This window comes from Ambystoma mexicanum, unplaced genomic scaffold, assembly GCF_040938575.1.
Source record: "Ambystoma mexicanum isolate Mex_15411 unplaced genomic scaffold, UKY_AmexF1_1 Mex_scaf10, whole genome shotgun sequence".
In the NCBI taxonomy this organism is placed as follows: domain Eukaryota; kingdom Metazoa; phylum Chordata; class Amphibia; order Caudata; family Ambystomatidae; genus Ambystoma; species Ambystoma mexicanum.
Genome location: NW_027182325.1, coordinates 967,501 through 982,500, shown reverse-complemented (window position 1 = coordinate 982,500; position 15,000 = coordinate 967,501). Strand labels below are relative to the sequence as shown.

General features: G+C 47.1%; 36 non-coding genes and 12 pseudogenes across 36 annotated transcripts; all 48 read right to left on the bottom strand.

Annotated features, from left to right (window-relative positions):
* Positions 1-22: 22 nt before the first annotated feature.
* LOC138548846 (5S ribosomal RNA) lies at positions 23-141 on the bottom strand. The gene has a single exon (XR_011292640.1). It is a non-coding gene; the product is annotated as a 5S ribosomal RNA (ribosomal RNA).
* A 463-nt stretch (positions 142-604) lies between these two features.
* LOC138546821 (5S ribosomal RNA) lies at positions 605-713 on the bottom strand (annotated as a pseudogene).
* Positions 714-819: 106 nt separating this feature from the next.
* On the bottom strand, positions 820-938 carry LOC138547613 (5S ribosomal RNA). The gene has a single exon (XR_011291446.1). It is a non-coding gene; the product is annotated as a 5S ribosomal RNA (ribosomal RNA).
* A 106-nt stretch (positions 939-1,044) lies between these two features.
* On the bottom strand, positions 1,045-1,163 carry LOC138536933 (5S ribosomal RNA). The gene has a single exon (XR_011285090.1). It is a non-coding gene; the product is annotated as a 5S ribosomal RNA (ribosomal RNA).
* A 106-nt stretch (positions 1,164-1,269) lies between these two features.
* Positions 1,270-1,388, bottom strand: LOC138549916 (5S ribosomal RNA). The gene has a single exon (XR_011293685.1). It is a non-coding gene; the product is annotated as a 5S ribosomal RNA (ribosomal RNA).
* A 106-nt stretch (positions 1,389-1,494) lies between these two features.
* Positions 1,495-1,613, bottom strand: LOC138539584 (5S ribosomal RNA). The gene has a single exon (XR_011287648.1). It is a non-coding gene; the product is annotated as a 5S ribosomal RNA (ribosomal RNA).
* A 106-nt stretch (positions 1,614-1,719) lies between these two features.
* Positions 1,720-1,838, bottom strand: LOC138541636 (5S ribosomal RNA). The gene has a single exon (XR_011289638.1). It is a non-coding gene; the product is annotated as a 5S ribosomal RNA (ribosomal RNA).
* A 465-nt stretch (positions 1,839-2,303) lies between these two features.
* LOC138543358 (5S ribosomal RNA) lies at positions 2,304-2,412 on the bottom strand (annotated as a pseudogene).
* Positions 2,413-2,517: 105 nt separating this feature from the next.
* Positions 2,518-2,636, bottom strand: LOC138551163 (5S ribosomal RNA). Its single transcript, XR_011294895.1, has one exon. It is a non-coding gene; the product is annotated as a 5S ribosomal RNA (ribosomal RNA).
* A 106-nt stretch (positions 2,637-2,742) lies between these two features.
* On the bottom strand, positions 2,743-2,861 carry LOC138539963 (5S ribosomal RNA). Its single transcript, XR_011288020.1, has one exon. It is a non-coding gene; the product is annotated as a 5S ribosomal RNA (ribosomal RNA).
* Positions 2,862-2,967: 106 nt separating this feature from the next.
* On the bottom strand, positions 2,968-3,086 carry LOC138548845 (5S ribosomal RNA). Its single transcript, XR_011292639.1, has one exon. It is a non-coding gene; the product is annotated as a 5S ribosomal RNA (ribosomal RNA).
* Positions 3,087-3,549: 463 nt separating this feature from the next.
* On the bottom strand, positions 3,550-3,658 carry LOC138546076 (5S ribosomal RNA; annotated as a pseudogene).
* A 106-nt stretch (positions 3,659-3,764) lies between these two features.
* Positions 3,765-3,873, bottom strand: LOC138544387 (5S ribosomal RNA; annotated as a pseudogene).
* Positions 3,874-3,979: 106 nt separating this feature from the next.
* Positions 3,980-4,098, bottom strand: LOC138549915 (5S ribosomal RNA). Its single transcript, XR_011293684.1, has one exon. It is a non-coding gene; the product is annotated as a 5S ribosomal RNA (ribosomal RNA).
* A 106-nt stretch (positions 4,099-4,204) lies between these two features.
* LOC138541884 (5S ribosomal RNA) lies at positions 4,205-4,323 on the bottom strand. The gene has a single exon (XR_011289879.1). It is a non-coding gene; the product is annotated as a 5S ribosomal RNA (ribosomal RNA).
* A 106-nt stretch (positions 4,324-4,429) lies between these two features.
* Positions 4,430-4,548, bottom strand: LOC138538362 (5S ribosomal RNA). The gene has a single exon (XR_011286465.1). It is a non-coding gene; the product is annotated as a 5S ribosomal RNA (ribosomal RNA).
* Positions 4,549-5,252: 704 nt separating this feature from the next.
* On the bottom strand, positions 5,253-5,371 carry LOC138548844 (5S ribosomal RNA). The gene has a single exon (XR_011292638.1). It is a non-coding gene; the product is annotated as a 5S ribosomal RNA (ribosomal RNA).
* Positions 5,372-5,824: 453 nt separating this feature from the next.
* Positions 5,825-5,933, bottom strand: LOC138546820 (5S ribosomal RNA; annotated as a pseudogene).
* A 106-nt stretch (positions 5,934-6,039) lies between these two features.
* On the bottom strand, positions 6,040-6,158 carry LOC138547612 (5S ribosomal RNA). The gene has a single exon (XR_011291445.1). It is a non-coding gene; the product is annotated as a 5S ribosomal RNA (ribosomal RNA).
* A 106-nt stretch (positions 6,159-6,264) lies between these two features.
* LOC138536932 (5S ribosomal RNA) lies at positions 6,265-6,383 on the bottom strand. The gene has a single exon (XR_011285089.1). It is a non-coding gene; the product is annotated as a 5S ribosomal RNA (ribosomal RNA).
* A 106-nt stretch (positions 6,384-6,489) lies between these two features.
* LOC138549914 (5S ribosomal RNA) lies at positions 6,490-6,608 on the bottom strand. Its single transcript, XR_011293683.1, has one exon. It is a non-coding gene; the product is annotated as a 5S ribosomal RNA (ribosomal RNA).
* A 106-nt stretch (positions 6,609-6,714) lies between these two features.
* On the bottom strand, positions 6,715-6,833 carry LOC138539583 (5S ribosomal RNA). The gene has a single exon (XR_011287647.1). It is a non-coding gene; the product is annotated as a 5S ribosomal RNA (ribosomal RNA).
* A 106-nt stretch (positions 6,834-6,939) lies between these two features.
* Positions 6,940-7,058, bottom strand: LOC138538360 (5S ribosomal RNA). The gene has a single exon (XR_011286463.1). It is a non-coding gene; the product is annotated as a 5S ribosomal RNA (ribosomal RNA).
* A 464-nt stretch (positions 7,059-7,522) lies between these two features.
* Positions 7,523-7,631, bottom strand: LOC138543357 (5S ribosomal RNA; annotated as a pseudogene).
* A 105-nt stretch (positions 7,632-7,736) lies between these two features.
* On the bottom strand, positions 7,737-7,855 carry LOC138547671 (5S ribosomal RNA). Its single transcript, XR_011291503.1, has one exon. It is a non-coding gene; the product is annotated as a 5S ribosomal RNA (ribosomal RNA).
* A 106-nt stretch (positions 7,856-7,961) lies between these two features.
* LOC138548843 (5S ribosomal RNA) lies at positions 7,962-8,080 on the bottom strand. Its single transcript, XR_011292637.1, has one exon. It is a non-coding gene; the product is annotated as a 5S ribosomal RNA (ribosomal RNA).
* Positions 8,081-8,543: 463 nt separating this feature from the next.
* LOC138546075 (5S ribosomal RNA) lies at positions 8,544-8,652 on the bottom strand (annotated as a pseudogene).
* A 106-nt stretch (positions 8,653-8,758) lies between these two features.
* Positions 8,759-8,867, bottom strand: LOC138544386 (5S ribosomal RNA; annotated as a pseudogene).
* A 106-nt stretch (positions 8,868-8,973) lies between these two features.
* On the bottom strand, positions 8,974-9,092 carry LOC138549913 (5S ribosomal RNA). The gene has a single exon (XR_011293682.1). It is a non-coding gene; the product is annotated as a 5S ribosomal RNA (ribosomal RNA).
* A 106-nt stretch (positions 9,093-9,198) lies between these two features.
* On the bottom strand, positions 9,199-9,317 carry LOC138541883 (5S ribosomal RNA). The gene has a single exon (XR_011289878.1). It is a non-coding gene; the product is annotated as a 5S ribosomal RNA (ribosomal RNA).
* Positions 9,318-9,423: 106 nt separating this feature from the next.
* Positions 9,424-9,542, bottom strand: LOC138538359 (5S ribosomal RNA). The gene has a single exon (XR_011286462.1). It is a non-coding gene; the product is annotated as a 5S ribosomal RNA (ribosomal RNA).
* Positions 9,543-10,246: 704 nt separating this feature from the next.
* Positions 10,247-10,365, bottom strand: LOC138548842 (5S ribosomal RNA). Its single transcript, XR_011292636.1, has one exon. It is a non-coding gene; the product is annotated as a 5S ribosomal RNA (ribosomal RNA).
* A 463-nt stretch (positions 10,366-10,828) lies between these two features.
* LOC138546819 (5S ribosomal RNA) lies at positions 10,829-10,937 on the bottom strand (annotated as a pseudogene).
* A 106-nt stretch (positions 10,938-11,043) lies between these two features.
* Positions 11,044-11,162, bottom strand: LOC138547611 (5S ribosomal RNA). Its single transcript, XR_011291444.1, has one exon. It is a non-coding gene; the product is annotated as a 5S ribosomal RNA (ribosomal RNA).
* A 106-nt stretch (positions 11,163-11,268) lies between these two features.
* On the bottom strand, positions 11,269-11,387 carry LOC138541849 (5S ribosomal RNA). The gene has a single exon (XR_011289845.1). It is a non-coding gene; the product is annotated as a 5S ribosomal RNA (ribosomal RNA).
* A 106-nt stretch (positions 11,388-11,493) lies between these two features.
* Positions 11,494-11,612, bottom strand: LOC138549912 (5S ribosomal RNA). The gene has a single exon (XR_011293681.1). It is a non-coding gene; the product is annotated as a 5S ribosomal RNA (ribosomal RNA).
* Positions 11,613-11,718: 106 nt separating this feature from the next.
* LOC138539582 (5S ribosomal RNA) lies at positions 11,719-11,837 on the bottom strand. The gene has a single exon (XR_011287646.1). It is a non-coding gene; the product is annotated as a 5S ribosomal RNA (ribosomal RNA).
* A 106-nt stretch (positions 11,838-11,943) lies between these two features.
* LOC138538358 (5S ribosomal RNA) lies at positions 11,944-12,062 on the bottom strand. Its single transcript, XR_011286461.1, has one exon. It is a non-coding gene; the product is annotated as a 5S ribosomal RNA (ribosomal RNA).
* A 464-nt stretch (positions 12,063-12,526) lies between these two features.
* LOC138543356 (5S ribosomal RNA) lies at positions 12,527-12,635 on the bottom strand (annotated as a pseudogene).
* A 105-nt stretch (positions 12,636-12,740) lies between these two features.
* On the bottom strand, positions 12,741-12,859 carry LOC138547659 (5S ribosomal RNA). The gene has a single exon (XR_011291491.1). It is a non-coding gene; the product is annotated as a 5S ribosomal RNA (ribosomal RNA).
* A 106-nt stretch (positions 12,860-12,965) lies between these two features.
* On the bottom strand, positions 12,966-13,084 carry LOC138539951 (5S ribosomal RNA). The gene has a single exon (XR_011288009.1). It is a non-coding gene; the product is annotated as a 5S ribosomal RNA (ribosomal RNA).
* A 106-nt stretch (positions 13,085-13,190) lies between these two features.
* LOC138548841 (5S ribosomal RNA) lies at positions 13,191-13,309 on the bottom strand. Its single transcript, XR_011292635.1, has one exon. It is a non-coding gene; the product is annotated as a 5S ribosomal RNA (ribosomal RNA).
* Positions 13,310-13,772: 463 nt separating this feature from the next.
* On the bottom strand, positions 13,773-13,881 carry LOC138546074 (5S ribosomal RNA; annotated as a pseudogene).
* A 106-nt stretch (positions 13,882-13,987) lies between these two features.
* Positions 13,988-14,096, bottom strand: LOC138542695 (5S ribosomal RNA; annotated as a pseudogene).
* A 106-nt stretch (positions 14,097-14,202) lies between these two features.
* On the bottom strand, positions 14,203-14,321 carry LOC138536931 (5S ribosomal RNA). Its single transcript, XR_011285088.1, has one exon. It is a non-coding gene; the product is annotated as a 5S ribosomal RNA (ribosomal RNA).
* Positions 14,322-14,427: 106 nt separating this feature from the next.
* Positions 14,428-14,546, bottom strand: LOC138549911 (5S ribosomal RNA). Its single transcript, XR_011293680.1, has one exon. It is a non-coding gene; the product is annotated as a 5S ribosomal RNA (ribosomal RNA).
* Positions 14,547-14,652: 106 nt separating this feature from the next.
* Positions 14,653-14,771, bottom strand: LOC138539581 (5S ribosomal RNA). Its single transcript, XR_011287645.1, has one exon. It is a non-coding gene; the product is annotated as a 5S ribosomal RNA (ribosomal RNA).
* A 106-nt stretch (positions 14,772-14,877) lies between these two features.
* Positions 14,878-14,996, bottom strand: LOC138538357 (5S ribosomal RNA). Its single transcript, XR_011286460.1, has one exon. It is a non-coding gene; the product is annotated as a 5S ribosomal RNA (ribosomal RNA).
* Positions 14,997-15,000: the final 4 nt, after the last annotated feature.

The following is a 15,000-nucleotide window of genomic DNA, read 5'->3' as shown; positions in this document are numbered from 1 at the left end:
TCCTGAACTTGGAGCACAAAAAAGCCTACAGCACCTGGTATTCCCAGGCGGTCTCCCATCCAGGTACTAACTAGGCCTGACACTGCTTAACTTCCGAGATCAGACGAGATCGGGTGCATTCAGTGTGGTGTGGCCGTAGGCTCTAGGAATGCTAAGAATATTACTCTTATGCATTTGCATTTAGTAAGCTAAGCCATGCAGCCACTTGCAACATGATACCACGCTCATCGCTCGATCAGGCTCGATCAGGCGAGATATATAAGACTGGTGGGCCCATTCAGGACTCCTATGTCTGGTAGGATAACTTTAATTCATCCATCCTGTGTCTGTTGCAGGGAGGTGGAGAGAACAATCAACACAATAATGGTTTTCTTTCATGCCTCTTGAAGGACTCAATATTCTCTGTACTGCATTACATGTGAAAGTCGATTTATTACCCATGAACACACTGCCTGTATGCTAATTCTATGTAAAAAGGTAGCTCCAGCCCTCATGATGTTGTCCAACATTTCCGCTATAAAACGGGATACAATTATTTTGGAAACATACCAAATTTGAAAAATAATTGAGAAGTTGCGCAATTACTAATCATGGAGCACAAAAAAGCCTACAGCACCTGGTATTCCCAGGCAGTCTCCCATCCAGGTACTAACTAGGCCTGACCCTGCTTAGCTTCCGAGATCGGGCACCTTCAGTGTGGTGTGGCCGTAGGCTCTGGGCCTAGTGAGTTTTGTACTTTTAAGCATCTAGTCGGCTAGACCTTGCAGTTTTGAAAGGCAATTGTGAAATGGCTCACTTCCTGAACTTGGAGCACAAAAAAGCCTACAGCACCTGGTATTCCCAGGTGGTCTCCCATCCAGGTACTAACTAGGCCCGACACTGCTTAGCTTCCGAGATCAGACGAGATCGGGCGCAATCAGTGTGGTGTGGCCGTAGGCTCTGGGCCTAGTGAGTTTTGTACTTTTAAGCATCTAGTCAGCTAGACCTTGCAGTTTTGAAAGGCAATTGAGAAATGGCTCACTTCCTGAACTTGGAGCACAAAAAAGCCTACAGCACCTGGTATTCCCAGGCGGTCTCCCATCCAGGTACTAACGAGGCCCGACACTGCTTAGCTTCCGAGATCAGACGAGATCGGGCGCAATCAGTGTGGTGTGGCCGTAGGCTCTGGGCCTAGTGAGTTTTGTACTTTTAAGCATCTAGTCAGCTAGACCTTGCAATTTTGAAAGGCAATTGAGAAATGGCTCACTTCCTGAACTTGGAGCACAAAAAAGCCTACAGCACCTGGTATTCCCAGGCGGTCTCCCATCCAGGTACTAACGAGGCCCGACACTGCTTAGCTTCCGAGATCAGACGAGATCGGGCGCATTCAGTGTGGTGTGGCCGTAGGCTCTGGTTCTTGTGAGTTTTGTACTTTTAAGCATCTAGTCGGCTAGACCTTGCAGTTTTGAAAGGCAATTGAGAAATGGCTCACTTCCTGAACTTGGAGTACAAAAAAGCCTACAGCACCTGGTATTCCCAGGCGGTCTTCCATCCAGGTACTAACTAGGCCCGACACTGCTTAGCTTCTGAGATCAGACGAGATCAGGCACATTCAGTGTGGTGTGGCCGTAGGCTCTGGGCCTAGTGAGTTTTGTACTTTTAAGCATCTAGTCGGCTAGACCTTGCAGTTTTAAAAGGCAATTGAGAAAGGGCTCACTTCCTGAACTTGGAGCACAAAAAAGCCTACAGCACCTGGTATTCCCAGGCGGTCTCCCATCCAGGTACTAACTAGGCCTGACACTGCTTAACTTCCGAGATCAGTCGAGATCAGGTGCATTCAGTGTGGTGTGGCCGTAGGCTCTAGGAATGCTAAGAATATTACTCTTATGCATTTGCATTTAGTAAGCTAAGCCATGCAGCCACTTGCAACATGATACCACGCTCATCGCTCGATCAGCGCTCGATCAGGCGAGATATATAAGACTGGTGGGCCCATTCAGGACTCCTATGTCTGGTAGGATAACTTTAATTCATCCATCCTGTGTCTGTTGCAGGGAGGTGGAGAGAACAATCAACACAATAATGGTTTTCTTTCATGCCTCTTGAAGGACTCAATATTCTCTGTACTGCATTACATGTGAAAGTTGATTTATTACCCATGAACACACTACCTGTATGCTAATTCTATGTAAAAAGGTAGCTCCAGCCCTCATGATGTTGTCCAACATTTCCGCTATAAAACGGGATACAATTATTTTGGAAACATACCAAATTTGAAAAATAATTGAGAAGTTGCGCAATTACTAATCATGGAGCACAAAAAAAGCCTACAGCACCTGGTATTCCCAGGCAGTCTCCCATCCAGGTACTAACTAGGCCCGACCCTGCTTAGCTTCCGAGATCGGGCGCATTCAGTGTGGTGTGGCCGTAGGCTCTGGGCCTAGTGAGTTTGTACTTTTAAGCATCTAGTCGGCTAGACCTTGCAGTTTTGAAAGGCAATTGTGAAATGGCTCACTTCCTGAACTTGGAGCACAAAAAAGCCTACAGCACCTGGTATTCCCAGGTGGTCTCCCATCCAGGTACTAACTAGGCCCGACACTGCTTAGCTTCCGAGATCAGACAAGATCGGGCGCATTCAGTGTGGTGTGGCCGTAGGCTCTGGGCCTAGTGAGTTTTGTACTTTTAAGCATCTAGTCGGCTAGACCTTGCAGTTTTGAAAGGCAATTGAGAAATGGCTCACTTCCTGAACTTGGAGTACAAAAAAGCCTACAGCACCTGGTATTCCCAGGCGGTCTCCCATCCAGGTACTAACTAGGCCCGACACTGCTTAGCTTCTGAGATCAGACGAGATCAGGCGCATTCAGTGTGGTGTGGCCGTAGGCTCTGGGCCTAGTGAGTGTTGTACTTTTAAGCATCTAGTCGGCTAGACCTTGCAGTTTTAAAAGGCAATTGAGAAAGGGCTCACTTCCTGAACTTGGAGCACAAAAAAGCCTACAGCACCTGGTATTCCCAGGCGGTCTCCCATCCAGGTACTAACTAGGCCTGACACTGCTTAACTTCCGAGATCAGACGAGATCGGGTGCATTCAGTGTGGTGTGGCCGTAGGCTCTAGGAATGCTAAGAATATTACTCTTATGCATTTGCATTTAGTAAGCTAAGCCATGCAGCCACTTGCAACATGATACCACGCTCATCGCTCGATCAGGCTCGATCAGGCGAGATATATAAGACTGGTGGGCCCATTCAGGACTCCTATGTCTGGTAGGATAACTTTAATTCATCCATCCTGTGTCTGTTGCAGGGAGGTGGAGAGAACAATCAACACAATAATGGTTTTCTTTCATGCCTCTTGAAGGACTCAATATTCTCTGTACTGCATTACATGTGAAAGTCGATTTATTACCCATGAACACACTACCTGTATGCTAATTCTATGTAAAAAGGTAGCTCCAGCCCTCATGATGTTGTCCAACATTTCCGCTATAAAACGGGATACAATTATTTTGGAAACATACCAAATTTGAAAAATAATTGAGAAGTTGCGCAATTACTAATCATGGAGCACAAAAAAGCCTACAGCACCTGGTATTCCCAGGCAGTCTCCCATCCAGGTACTAACTAGGCCTGACCCTGCTTAGCTTCCGAGATCGGGCACATTCAGTGTGGTGTGGCCGTAGGCTCTGGGCCTAGTGAGTTTTGTACTTTTAAGCATCTAGTCGGCTAGACCTTGCAGTTTTGAAAGGCAATTGTGAAATGGCTCACTTCCTGAACTTGGAGCACAAAAAAGCCTACAGCACCTGGTATTCCCAGGTGGTCTCCCATCCAGGTACTAACTAGGCCCGACACTGCTTAGCTTCCGAGATCAGACGAAATCAGTGTGGTGTGGCCGTAGGCTCTGGGCCTAGTGAGTTTTGTACTTTTAAGCATCTAGTCAGCTAGACCTTGCAGTTTTGAAAGGAAATTGAGAAATGGCTCACTTCCTGAACTTGGAGCACAAAAAAGCCTACAGCACCTGGTATTCCCAGGCGGTCTCCCATCCAGGTACTAACGAGGCCCGACACTGCTTAGCTTCCGAGATCAGACGAGATCGGGCGCATTCAGTGTGGTGTGGCCGTAGGCTCTGGTTCTTGTGAGTTTTGTACTTTTAAGCATCTAGTCGGCTAGACCTTGCAGTTTTGAAAGGCAATTGAGAAATGGCTCACTTCCTGAACTTGGAGTACAAAAAAGCCTACAGCACCTGGTATTCCCAGGCGGTCTTCCATCCACGTACTAACTAGGCCCGACACTGCTTAGCTTCTGAGATCAGACGAGATCAGGCACATTCAGTGTGGTGTGGCCGTAGGCTCTGGGCCTAGTGAGTTTTGTACTTTTAAGCATCTAGTCGGCTAGACCTTGCAGTTTTAAAAGGCAATTGAGAAAGGGCTCACTTCCTGAACTTGGAGCACAAAAAAGCCTACAGCACCTGGTATTCCCAGGCGGTCTCCCATCCAGGTACTAACTAGGCCTGACACTGCTTAACTTCCGAGATCAGTCGAGATCGGGTGCATTCAGTGTGGTGTGGCCGTAGGCTCTAGGAATGCTAAGAATATTACTCTTATGCATTTGCATTTAGTAAGCTAAGCCATGCAGCCACTTGCAACATGATACCACGCTCATCGCTCGATCAGCGCTCGATCAGGCTCGATCAGGCGAGATATATAAGACTGGTGGGCCCATTCAGGACTCCTATGTCTGGTAGGATAACTTTAATTCATCCATCCTGTGTCTGTTGCAGGGAGGTGGAGAGAACAATCAACACAATAATGGTTTTCTTTCATGCCTCTTGAAGGACTCAATATTCTCTGTACTGCATTACATGTGAAAGTCGATTTATTACCCATGAACACACTACCTGTATGCTAATTCTATGTAAAAAGGTAGCTCCAGCCCTCATGATGTTGTCCAACATTTCCGCTATAAAACGGGATACAATTATTTTGGAAACATACCAAATTTGAAAAATAATTGAGAAGTTGCGCAATTACTAATCATGGAGCACAAAAAAGCCTACAGCACCTGGTATTCCCAGGCAGTCTCCCATCCAGGTACTAACTAGGCCTGACCCTGCTTAGCTTCCGAGATCGGGCACATTCAGTGTGGGCACATTCAGTGTGGTGTGGCCGTAGGCTCTGGGCCTAGTGAGTTTTGTACTTTTAAGCATCTAGTCGGCTAGACCTTGCAGTTTTAAAAGGCAATTGAGAAAGGGCTCACTTCCTGAACTTGGAGCACAAAAAAGCCTACAGCACCTGGTATTCCCAGGCGGTCTCCCATCCAGGTACTAACTAGGCCTGACACTGCTTAACTTCCGAGATCAGACGAGATCGGGTGCATTCAGTGTGGTGTGGCCGTAGGCTCTAGGAATGCTAAGAATATTACTCTTATGCATTTGCATTTAGTAAGCTAAGCCATGCAGCCACTTGCAACATGATACCACGCTCATCGCTCGATCAGGCGAGATATATAAGACTGGTGGGCCCATTCAGGACTCCTATGTCTGGTAGGATAACTTTAATTCATCCATCCTGTGTCTGTTGCAGGGAGGTGGAGAGAACAATCAACACAATAATGGTTTTCTTTCATGCCTCTTGAAGGACTCAATATTCTCTGTACTGCATTACATGTGAAAGTCGATTTATTACCCATGAACACACTGCCTGTATGCTAATTCTATGTAAAAAGGTAGCTCCAGCCCTCATGATGTTGTCCAACATTTCCGCTATAAAACGGGATACAATTATTTTGGAAACATACCAAATTTGAAAAATAATTGAGAAGTTGCGCAATTACTAATCATGGAGCACAAAAAAGCCTACAGCACCTGGTATTCCCAGGCAGTCTCCCATCCAGGTACTAACTAGGCCTGACCCTGCTTAGCTTCCGAGATCGGGCACCTTCAGTGTGGTGTGGCCGTAGGCTCTGGGCCTAGTGAGTTTTGTACTTTTAAGCATCTAGTCGGCTAGACCTTGCAGTTTTGAAAGGCAATTGTGAAATGGCTCACTTCCTGAACTTGGAGCACAAAAAAGCCTACAGCACCTGGTATTCCCAGGTGGTCTCCCATCCAGGTACTAACTAGGCCCGACACTGCTTAGCTTCCGAGATCAGACGAGATCGGGCGCAATCAGTGTGGTGTGGCCGTAGGCTCTGGGCCTAGTGAGTTTTGTACTTTTAAGCATCTAGTCAGCTAGACCTTGCAGTTTTGAAAGGCAATTGAGAAATGGCTCACTTCCTGAACTTGGAGCACAAAAAAGCCTACAGCACCTGGTATTCCCAGGCGGTCTCCCATCCAGGTACTAACGAGGCCCGACACTGCTTAGCTTCCGAGATCAGACGAGATCGGGCGCAATCAGTGTGGTGTGGCCGTAGGCTCTGGGCCTAGTGAGTTTTGTACTTTTAAGCATCTAGTCAGCTAGACCTTGCAATTTTGAAAGGCAATTGAGAAATGGCTCACTTCCTGAACTTGGAGCACAAAAAAGCCTACAGCACCTGGTATTCCCAGGCGGTCTCCCATCCAGGTACTAACGAGGCCCGACACTGCTTAGCTTCCGAGATCAGACGAGATCGGGCGCATTCAGTGTGGTGTGGCCGTAGGCTCTGGTTCTTGTGAGTTTTGTACTTTTAAGCATCTAGTCGGCTAGACCTTGCAGTTTTGAAAGGCAATTGAGAAATGGCTCACTTCCTGAACTTGGAGTACAAAAAAGCCTACAGCACCTGGTATTCCCAGGCGGTCTTCCATCCAGGTACTAACTAGGCCCGACACTGCTTAGCTTCTGAGATCAGACGAGATCAGGCACATTCAGTGTGGTGTGGCCGTAGGCTCTGGGCCTAGTGAGTTTTGTACTTTTAAGCATCTAGTCGGCTAGACCTTGCAGTTTTAAAAGGCAATTGAGAAAGGGCTCACTTCCTGAACTTGGAGCACAAAAAAGCCTACAGCACCTGGTATTCCCAGGCGGTCTCCCATCCAGGTACTAACTAGGCCTGACACTGCTTAACTTCCGAGATCAGTCGAGATCGGGTGCATTCAGTGTGGTGTGGCCGTAGGCTCTAGGAATGCTAAGAATATTACTCTTATGCATTTGCATTTAGTAAGCTAAGCCATGCAGCCACTTGCAACATGATACCACGCTCATCGCTCGATCAGGCTCGATCAGGCGAGATATATAAGACTGGTGGGCCCATTCAGGACTCCTATGTCTGGTAGGATAACTTTAATTCATCCATCCTGTGTCTGTTGCAGGGAGGTGGAGAGAACAATCAACACAATAATGGTTTTCTTTCATGCCTCTTGAAGGACTCAATATTCTCTGTACTGCATTACATGTGAAAGTTGATTTATTACCCATGAACACACTACCTGTATGCTAATTCTATGTAAAAAGGTAGCTCCAGCCCTCATGATGTTGTCCAACATTTCCGCTATAAAACGGGATACAATTATTTTGGAAACATACCAAATTTGAAAAATAATTGAGAAGTTGCGCAATTACTAATCATGGAGCACAAAAAAAGCCTACAGCACCTGGTATTCCCAGGCAGTCTCCCATCCAGGTACTAACTAGGCCCGACCCTGCTTAGCTTCCGAGATCGGGCGCATTCAGTGTGGTGTGGCCGTAGGCTCTGGGCCTAGTGAGTTTGTACTTTTAAGCATCTAGTCGGCTAGACCTTGCAGTTTTGAAAGGCAATTGTGAAATGGCTCACTTCCTGAACTTGGAGCACAAAAAAGCCTACAGCACCTGGTATTCCCAGGTGGTCTCCCATCCAGGTACTAACTAGGCCCGACACTGCTTAGCTTCCGAGATCAGACGAGATCGGGCGCATTCAGTGTGGTGTGGCCGTAGGCTCTGGGCCTAGTGAGTTTTGTACTTTTAAGCATCTAGTCGGCTAGACCTTGCAGTTTTGAAAGGCAATTGAGAAATGGCTCACTTCCTGAACTTGGAGTACAAAAAAGCCTACAGCACCTGGTATTCCCAGGCGGTCTCCCATCCAGGTACTAACTAGGCCTGACACTGCTTAACTTCCGAGATCAGACGAGATCGGGTGCATTCAGTGTGGTGTGGCCGTAGGCTCTAGGAATGCTAAGAATATTACTCTTATGCATTTGCATTTAGTAAGCTAAGCCATGCAGCCACTTGCAACATGATACCACGCTCATCGCTCGATCAGGCTCGATCAGGCGAGATATATAAGACTGGTGGGCCCATTCAGGACTCCTATGTCTGGTAGGATAACTTTAATTCATCCATCCTGTGTCTGTTGCAGGGAGGTGGAGAGAACAATCAACACAATAATGGTTTTCTTTCATGCCTCTTGAAGGACTCAATATTCTCTGTACTGCATTACATGTGAAAGTCGATTTATTACCCATGAACACACTACCTGTATGCTAATTCTATGTAAAAAGGTAGCTCCAGCCCTCATGATGTTGTCCAACATTTCCGCTATAAAACGGGATACAATTATTTTGGAAACATACCAAATTTGAAAAATAATTGAGAAGTTGCGCAATTACTAATCATGGAGCACAAAAAAGCCTACAGCACCTGGTATTCCCAGGCAGTCTCCCATCCAGGTACTAACTAGGCCTGACCCTGCTTAGCTTCCGAGATCGGGCACATTCAGTGTGGTGTGGCCGTAGGCTCTGGGCCTAGTGAGTTTTGTACTTTTAAGCATCTAGTCGGCTAGACCTTGCAGTTTTGAAAGGCAATTGTGAAATGGCTCACTTCCTGAACTTGGAGCACAAAAAAGCCTACAGCACCTGGTATTCCCAGGTGGTCTCCCATCCAGGTACTAACTAGGCCCGACACTGCTTAGCTTCCGAGATCAGACGAAATCAGTGTGGTGTGGCCGTAGGCTCTGGGCCTAGTGAGTTTTGTACTTTTAAGCATCTAGTCAGCTAGACCTTGCAGTTTTGAAAGGAAATTGAGAAATGGCTCACTTCCTGAACTTGGAGCACAAAAAAGCCTACAGCACCTGGTATTCCCAGGCGGTCTCCCATCCAGGTACTAACGAGGCCCGACACTGCTTAGCTTCCGAGATCAGACGAGATCGGGCGCATTCAGTGTGGTGTGGCCGTAGGCTCTGGTTCTTGTGAGTTTTGTACTTTTAAGCATCTAGTCGGCTAGACCTTGCAGTTTTGAAAGGCAATTGAGAAATGGCTCACTTCCTGAACTTGGAGTACAAAAAAGCCTACAGCACCTGGTATTCCCAGGCGGTCTTCCATCCACGTACTAACTAGGCCCGACACTGCTTAGCTTCTGAGATCAGACGAGATCAGGCACATTCAGTGTGGTGTGGCCGTAGGCTCTGGGCCTAGTGAGTTTTGTACTTTTAAGCATCTAGTCGGCTAGACCTTGCAGTTTTAAAAGGCAATTGAGAAAGGGCTCACTTCCTGAACTTGGAGCACAAAAAAGCCTACAGCACCTGGTATTCCCAGGCGGTCTCCCATCCAGGTACTAACTAGGCCTGACACTGCTTAACTTCCGAGATCAGTCGAGATCGGGTGCATTCAGTGTGGTGTGGCCGTAGGCTCTAGGAATGCTAAGAATATTACTCTTATGCATTTGCATTTAGTAAGCTAAGCCATGCAGCCACTTGCAACATGATACCACGCTCATCGCTCGATCAGCGCTCGATCAGGCTCGATCAGGCGAGATATATAAGACTGGTGGGCCCATTCAGGACTCCTATGTCTGGTAGGATAACTTTAATTCATCCATCCTGTGTCTGTTGCAGGGAGGTGGAGAGAACAATCAACACAATAATGGTTTTCTTTCATGCCTCTTGAAGGACTCAATATTCTCTGTACTGCATTACATGTGAAAGTCGATTTATTACCCATGAACACACTACCTGTATGCTAATTCTATGTAAAAAGGTAGCTCCAGCCCTCATGATGTTGTCCAACATTTCCGCTATAAAACGGGATACAATTATTTTGGAAACATACCAAATTTGAAAAATAATTGAGAAGTTGCGCAATTACTAATCATGGAGCACAAAAAAGCCTACAGCACCTGGTATTCCCAGGCAGTCTCCCATCCAGGTACTAACTAGGCCTGACCCTGCTTAGCTTCCGAGATCGGGCACATTCAGTGTGGGCACATTCAGTGTGGTGTGGCCGTAGGCTCTGGGCCTAGTGAGTTTTGTACTTTTAAGCATCTAGTCGGCTAGACCTTGCAGTTTTAAAAGGCAATTGAGAAAGGGCTCACTTCCTGAACTTGGAGCACAAAAAAGCCTACAGCACCTGGTATTCCCAGGCGGTCTCCCATCCAGGTACTAACTAGGCCTGACACTGCTTAACTTCCGAGATCAGACGAGATCGGGTGCATTCAGTGTGGTGTGGCCGTAGGCTCTAGGAATGCTAAGAATATTACTCTTATGCATTTGCATTTAGTAAGCTAAGCCATGCAGCCACTTGCAACATGATACCACGCTCATCGCTCGATCAGGCTCGATCAGGCGAGATATATAAGACTGGTGGGCCCATTCAGGACTCCTATGTCTGGTAGGATAACTTTAATTCATCCATCCTGTGTCTGTTGCAGGGAGGTGGAGAGAACAATCAACACAATAATGGTTTTCTTTCATGCCTCTTGAAGGACTCAATATTCTCTGTACTGCATTACATGTGAAAGTCGATTTATTACCCATGAACACACTGCCTGTATGCTAATTCTATGTAAAAAGGTAGCTCCAGCCCTCATGATGTTGTCCAACATTTCCGCTATAAAACGGGATACAATTATTTTGGAAACATACCAAATTTGAAAAATAATTGAGAAGTTGCGCAATTACTAATCATGGAGCACAAAAAAGCCTACAGCACCTGGTATTCCCAGGCAGTCTCCCATCCAGGTACTAACTAGGCCTGACCCTGCTTAGCTTCCGAGATCGGGCACCTTCAGTGTGGTGTGGCCGTAGGCTCTGGGCCTAGTGAGTTTTGTACTTTTAAGCATCTAGTCGGCTAGACCTTGCAGTTTTGAAAGGCAATTGTGAAATGGCTCACTTCCTGAACTTGGAGCACAAAAAAGCCTACAGCACCTGGTATTCCCAGGTGGTCTCCCATCCAGGTACTAACTAGGCCCGACACTGCTTAGCTTCCGAGATCAGACGAGATCGGGCGCAATCAGTGTGGTGTGGCCGTAGGCTCTGGGCCTAGTGAGTTTTGTACTTTTAAGCATCTAGTCAGCTAGACCTTGCAGTTTTGAAAGGCAATTGAGAAATGGCTCACTTCCTGAACTTGGAGCACAAAAAAGCCTACAGCACCTGGTATTCCCAGGCGGTCTCCCATCCAGGTACTAACGAGGCCCGACACTGCTTAGCTTACGAGATCAGACGAGATCGGGCGCAATCAGTGTGGTGTGGCCGTAGGCTCTGGGCCTAGTGAGTTTTGTACTTTTAAGCATCTAGTCAGCTAGACCTTGCAATTTTGAAAGGCAATTGAGAAATGGCTCACTTCCTGAACTTGGAGCACAAAAAAGCCTACAGCACCTGGTATTCCCAGGCGGTCTCCCATCCAGGTACTAACGAGGCCCGACACTGCTTAGCTTCCGAGATCAGACGAGATCGGGCGCATTCAGTGTGGTGTGGCCGTAGGCTCTGGTTCTTGTGAGTTTTGTACTTTTAAGCATCTAGTCGGCTAGACCTTGCAGTTTTGAAAGGCAATTGAGAAATGGCTCACTTCCTGAACTTGGAGTACAAAAAAGCCTACAGCACCTGGTATTCCCAGGCGGTCTTCCATCCAGGTACTAACTAGGCCCGACACTGCTTAGCTTCTGAGATCAGACGAGATCAGGCACATTCAGTGTGGTGTGGCCGTAGGCTCTGGGCCTAGTGAGTTTTGTACTTTTAAGCATCTAGTCGGCTAGACCTTGCAGTTTTAAAAGGCAATTGAGAAAGGGCTCACTTCCTGAACTTGGAGCACAAAAAAGCCTACAGCACCTGGTATTCCCAGGCGGTCTCCCATCCAGGTACTAACTAGGCCTGACACTGCTTAACTTCCGAGATCAGTCGAGATCGGGTGCATTCAGTGTGGTGTGGCCGTAGGCTCTAGGAATGCTAAGAATATTACTCTTATGCATTTGCATTTAGTAAGCTAAGCCATGCAGCCACTTGCAACATGATACCACGCTCATCGCTCGATCAGGCTCGATCAGGCGAGATATATAAGACTGGTGGGCCCATTCAGGACTCCTATGTCTGGTAGGATAACTTTAATTCATCCATCCTGTGTCTGTTGCAGGGAGGTGGAGAGAACAATCAACACAATAATGGTTTTCTTTCATGCCTCTTGAAGGACTCAATATTCTCTGTACTGCATTACATGTGAAAGTTGATTTATTACCCATGAACACACTACCTGTATGCTAATTCTATGTAAAAAGGTAGCTCCAGCCCTCATGATGTTGTCCAACATTTCCGCTATAAAACGGGATACAATTATTTTGGAAACATACCAAATTTGAAAAATAATTGAGAAGTTGCGCAATTACTAATCATGGAGCACAAAAAAAGCCTACAGCACCTGGTATTCCCAGGCAGTCTCCCATCCAGGTACTAACTAGGCCCGACCCTGCTTAGCTTCCGAGATCGGGCGCATTCAGTGTGGTGTGGCCGTAGGCTCTGGGCCTAGTGAGTTTGTACTTTTAAGCATCTAGTCGGCTAGACCTTGCAGTTTTGAAAGGCAATTGTGAAATGGCTCACTTCCTGAACTTGGAGCACAAAAAAGCCTACAGCACCTGGTATTCCCAGGTGGTCTCCCATCCAGGTACTAACTAGGCCCGACACTGCTTAGCTTCCGAGATCAGACGAGATCGGGCGCATTCAGTGTGGTGTGGCCGTAGGCTCTGGGCCTAGTGAGTTTTGTACTTTTAAGCATCTAGTCGGCTAGACCTTGCAGTTTTGAAAGGCAATTGAGAAATGGCTCACTTCCTGAACTTGGAGTACAAAAAAGCCTACAGCACCTGGTATTCCCAGGCGGTCTCCCATCCAGGTACTAACTAGGCCCGACACTGCTTAGCTTCTGAGATCAGACGAGATCAGGCGCATTCAGTGTGGTGTGGCCGTAGGCTCTGGGCCTAGTGAGTGTTGTACTTTTAAGCATCTAGTCGGCTAGACCTTGCAGTTTTAAAAGGCAATTGAGAAAGGGCTCACTTCCTGAACTTGGAGCACAAAAAAGCCTACAGCACCTGGTATTCCCAGGCGGTCTCCCATCCAGGTACTAACTAGGCCTGACACTGCTTAACTTCCGAGATCAGACGAGATCGGGTGCATTCAGTGTGGTGTGGCCGTAGGCTCTAGGAATGCTAAGAATATTACTCTTATGCATTTGCATTTAGTAAGCTAAGCCATGCAGCCACTTGCAACATGATACCACGCTCATCGCTCGATCAGGCTCGATCAGGCGAGATATATAAGACTGGTGGGCCCATTCAGGACTCCTATGTCTGGTAGGATAACTTTAATTCATCCATCCTGTGTCTGTTGCAGGGAGGTGGAGAGAACAATCAACACAATAATGGTTTTCTTTCATGCCTCTTGAAGGACTCAATATTCTCTGTACTGCATTACATGTGAAAGTCGATTTATTACCCATGAACACACTACCTGTATGCTAATTCTATGTAAAAAGGTAGCTCCAGCCCTCATGATGTTGTCCAACATTTCCGCTATAAAACGGGATACAATTATTTTGGAAACATACCAAATTTGAAAAATAATTGAGAAGTTGCGCAATTACTAATCATGGAGCACAAAAAAGCCTACAGCACCTGGTATTCCCAGGCAGTCTCCCATCCAGGTACTAACTAGGCCTGACCCTGCTTAGCTTCCGAGATCGGGCACATTCAGTGTGGTGTGGCCGTAGGCTCTGGGCCTAGTGAGTTTTGTACTTTTAAGCATCTAGTCGGCTAGACCTTGCAGTTTTGAAAGGCAATTGTGAAATGGCTCACTTCCTGAACTTGGAGCACAAAAAAGCCTACAGCACCTGGTATTCCCAGGTGGTCTCCCATCCAGGTACTAACTAGGCCCGACACTGCTTAGCTTCCGAGATCGGGCGCAATCAGTGTGGTGTGGCCGTAGGCTCTGGGCCTAGTGAGTTTTGTACTTTTAAGCATCTAGTCAGCTAGACCTTGCAGTTTTGAAAGGCAATTGAGAAATGGCTCACTTCCTGAACTTGGAGCACAAAAAAGCCTACAGCACCTGGTATTCCCAGGCGGTCTCCCATCCAGGTACTAACGAGGCCCGACACTGCTTAGCTTCCGAGATCAGACGAGATCGGGCGCAATCAGTGTGGTGTGGCCGTAGGCTCTGGGCCTAGTGAGTTTTGTACTTTTAAGCATCTAGTCAGCTAGACCTTGCAATTTTGAAAGGCAGTTGAGAAATGGCTCACTTCCTGAACTTGGAGCACAAAAAAGCCTACAGCACCTGGTATTCCCAGGCGGTCTCCCATCCAGGTACTAACGAGGCCCGACACTGCTTAGCTTCCGAGATCAGACGAGATCGGGCGCATTCAGTGTGGTGTGGCCGTAGGCTCTGGTTCTTGTGAGTTTTGTACTTTTAAGCATCTAGTCGGCTAGACCTTGCAGTTTTGAAAGGCAATTGAGAAATGGCTCACTTCCTGAACTTGGAGTACAAAAAAGCCTACAGCACCTGGTATTCCCAGGCGGTCTTCCATCCAGGTACTAACTAGGCCCGACACTGCTTAGCTTCTGAGATCAGACGAGATCAGGCACATTCAGTGTGGTGTGGCCGTAGGCTCTGGGCCTAGTGAGTTTTGTACTTTTAAGCATCTAGTCGGCTAGACCTTGCAGTTTTAAAAGGCAATTGAGAAAGGGCTCACTTCCTGAACTTGGAGCACAAAAAAGCCTACAGCACCTGGTATTCCCAGGCGGTCTCCCATCCAGGTACTAACTAGGCCTGACACTGCTTAACTTCCGAGATCAGTCGAGATCGGGTGCATTCAGTGTGGTGTGGCCGTAGGCTCTA